Source organism: Psammomys obesus, unplaced genomic scaffold (assembly GCF_907164565.1).
Source record: "Psammomys obesus unplaced genomic scaffold, mPsaObe1.curated_primary_1811, whole genome shotgun sequence".
Taxonomy (NCBI): domain Eukaryota; kingdom Metazoa; phylum Chordata; class Mammalia; order Rodentia; family Muridae; genus Psammomys; species Psammomys obesus.
In genome coordinates this window covers 13815140-13818814 of record NW_026596046.1, presented here as the reverse complement: position 1 = coordinate 13818814, position 3675 = coordinate 13815140, and the positions used below count along the sequence as shown (strand labels likewise).

Here is a 3675-nt window from a genome sequence, read left to right as displayed (position 1 = left end):
AGATAGATAGATAGATAGATAGATAGATAGATAGATAGATAGATAGATAGATAGATAGATGCATGCATGCCAGTGGTCTCCATGAGTTCAAGACCAGCCTGGGCTACACAGTGAAATTCTATCTCAAAAAAAGAGAGAAGATTTAACAAATTCTCCTAAAATGAATTCATTTTCACCACTAATGTGAAAGCTCATTATCATTTTGTACAAGGCCCCAGAATTAATGGGTCTCTCCTGTAGACACCATCAACAGCCAGTAAAAAGTCTCTATGTGTAGAGACTTTTCTAGAAAAAAACAGTACATAGCAAAACATGTCACCACGGTCATTAAGGAGTAAAACAACAACTAGAAAAGACCATTTATACTACATATAGTTACCAATTAGTGACACAAATAAATTCTAAGAACCCCAAAACAAAAGTATATAACATGTTAACAGAGTCCGGGGAAGAGAAGCAACTGGTATCCTAGCCACCTGATTCTGTAGGCAATATTTATGTTATGTAACTCCCTGATAACTTCCAACTTCTGTCAAACCCACCCAGGAAATAAAAATTAAGAACAAAGATTGTGAATCCTGAATCTCTATGCCTTAAGAATACTTTCCCTTGGTTTCATCGGATAAAGGAAGCCGGATTTTAAGTAAAGAAAAACCAAACAAAATAGAAAACACAAACACACTTCATACTATTCACAGAGAGTACAAAGCAAAATACCATTTGCAGTTAGTTTTCAAAGAAAAATTTAAGTTTAACAGATGCCAAAGAAATACAACTGAAATTAACATGAAGTGACATGGCCATTGTGTTTCACTATGAATGACAGACACTTAGGCTAGTTCCACTTGAGAACTAAAACAGAATTGCCATCACAGCCTATGTCCAGTCAACGAACTGCAGCGGAATGAATACACCCAAAACTCGAGAAGGCAAGTGCTTAACGCAGTTTGTGAGTCCCCTAGAAACAAAGGTGTACGAAAGTGACACTGGTTTGCCTCAAAGTCATCTCAAATGATGGGAACTCCTTTATAAACAATGGCCTTTTCAAGAACTGGAGTGCTTCTCCTGATCCAGGCAAGCCAAAGGTTTAGGGAGAAAAAAGAAGAAAAAGCATTCTCGAAACAACTTCACTACGGAGTGGAAAAGCAAAGACCGAACTCTACAGCAGTGCTCAATCCCATTTTCATTGTCAACTCCTGAGTTCACAGTGGGGTCTAGAAACCTAAAGCGACCCAGCATTTATTTCAGCTGAAACATGAGGCGGGGAGTACACACTTCCCCCCCACCCCCACCAACAGTCTTATGCCCCTCGCACCCCAGCAAAGTGTCAGCGAGCCCTATTTACCGAAAGCAGAGATTCGCTAGTTCTGAAACCGCTGGCGGCTGCACCAGAGCTCGGGGGGCTGCCCGGCTCCCGGAGCGCCGGCCGCGCCCCCCACCCACCGACCCCAGGAGAAGGCGCGGAAAAAGCCCCCGAGGGCGGCGGGGGCGCGCACTGTTTACCCGGCTCGACGGCCCCGGGGAGCCGCTCGCTCCCGCGACCGCCGACTCTGTCCCGGCGGCGCGCCCCAGCGAGCAGCCCTCCCTCCGGGGAGAGCCAGAGCGGCAGGCGCCCACAGAAGCGGGCAGCGGGGGAATGCGGGTCCGAGGAGGCTGGGACGCTGCCGAGGAGGGTCCGCCACCCGCCTCGCGCCCGCGCGCCCCCGCGCTCCCGCGCCCCGCAGCCCGCGCGCGCGGCCGAGGGCCGCCGAGGGGGAGGGGCGGCGGCGCGCGCACCCCCTCCTCAGACGCCCGAACTTCCCTCAACTCCCTCAACTAAGTTGCGCTCTCACCGTGCGGCTCCCCGGGCTCCCCCGCGGGCCGAGCCGGAGCAGCTCCGCGCCTTGGCCGCGGAGAAGGACAATAGGCGGCCGCTCCCTCGGCGGCGGCGGCGGCGGCGGCGGCTGGAACAAGGAGCAAGCACGGCGGTCTCGACCGAGCCCAAACGCTTAGCAGCGGCTGCTCCGGCTCCGCGACCGCCCTGCAACACAGCCCTGCCCACCCGCGCATGCGCCGCCTGCACGGGGGGGTGGGCGGGGCCACCGGCCGGGTCTGAGACTCTCCAGTGGACCGCCCGACTGCCCATCACGTTCTGTGCGACCAATAGGAGTGCTCGCTGGCTGTTGGCTCCCGTTGCTAAGGAACGGTGAGGTTGACCGCCACTGCTGCCAGGCGGCAAAGTGATCAAAGTCGGGTGGCTGGCAGCAGCTGCTGGGGAAATGCCCACCCACCTTCTCCTATCCGCCCCATCTCCGGAAGCCGCCCTTCCTCCGTGCGCCTGCTGCTTACCTAAGTCGGAGCACTAACCACAGGTTGACAAAATTTACTCTTGTTTCACTTCCAGCCGAGAAATGGAGTCCTCTGGGGTGGAGCGACACTGTGTACTCAACAAGTGTGTTGGATGGGTGAATGGTCCTTCGGCGGGATCAAGGTTGTCGCAGTGTATCCTGTGACTTTGAGCTACTCGATCGCCACAGAAAGCATCGCCTCTGAGTTGCTGTGGACTTCAGAAATCATCATTCGGAGAAACAAAGAATGGATATGTGCCAATGGTGACCCAAGAGATTATATTAACTGGTACAAGAAGAAACTTCTCTTTGATAGTTACATATTATAATGTGTTATTAAGGAAAAACACGCCTATCATGCCAAACTATTTTGACAGATCTTGTTTCTTCGGTCAATAGAAAGTTGAGAAAAGGACGGGGGTATAAATATTAAGCAAGAAACGCGAGGCTTCCTGTACAGCTCAAGATTAATTTATGCTGGTTGGAGTAAGAAAGGTGGTTTCCTAGGGAGAAAAGGGTATTGACTGGAAAGGAACAAGATAGAATCACTGCAGTATTGGCCCTGTATTTTGATTTAAGTGATTAAAACATAGGAATATAAAAATGGTCATGGAGCTGAACCCCTAAGATGAATGCCCCTTTATAGGACGGGGCTTCTAGGAAAGGGAGAGCCAATTTCCTTTAATAATTGGACCGACTCCCCCCCACACACATCATACTCCAGTGGATGGCCCAGCAGCCATACATATGTAGACAGTTCAAGTTTAATATGGTGGATTATAATGTTTCAAAAAAAAAAAAAAAAAGGAATGTTGAGAGGGATGGGGTGGGTGAACATGACCAAAATATATGACTTATTGAAACTTTCAAAGAATTATATGAAAAGATTAATCTCATTACTAAACGTCAGCTTTTTAAAAGAAAAAAAAATAGTAGTACAAGATATGGCCCTGCCAAAAAAAAAAAAAAAAAAGTAAAAGTGAAAAGCATTGCCATTTGGGAAGTTTGAATTCAGGCAAGCTCACGACCATCACCCACATACCTAACAGAGGGTATGAATGCCTGCTAATTGTACCATGCATTTCTGTTGTTAAATGTCACTTTCCCTTTTCTAATTATTTTAATTGAAAAAAATTCACACAATATGTTTTAATCATGTTTTCCCACCTGCCAGTTCCTCCCGTATCTTCCCACTTCCCTACCCACCCAACTCTATGTTCTTTTTTTCTCTTCCTCTCATCTTTCAAAAACAAAAAGTAAGAAACACAAAAATAGAAATCAAACAATCAAATCGCAAGACAAAAACAAAACAAAACAAAATGAAACAACAACAAAAAAAGTCCACAAG

At 48.1% G+C, this 3675-nt stretch overlaps 1 protein-coding gene across 7 annotated transcripts in view; it reads right to left on the bottom strand.

The window, feature by feature from the left end:
- Positions 1 to 2006, bottom strand: part of Akap13 (A-kinase anchoring protein 13) — a 279187-nt gene extending 277181 nt beyond the window's left edge. For all 7 annotated transcript variants that reach the window (XM_055623428.1, XM_055623430.1, XM_055623429.1 and 4 more), the window contains exon 1: positions 1833 to 2006. The gene's annotated coding sequence lies outside the window, so the exon portion shown is untranslated. The remainder of the gene's footprint in view (positions 1 to 1832) is intronic.
- Positions 2007 to 3675: the final 1669 nt, after the last annotated feature.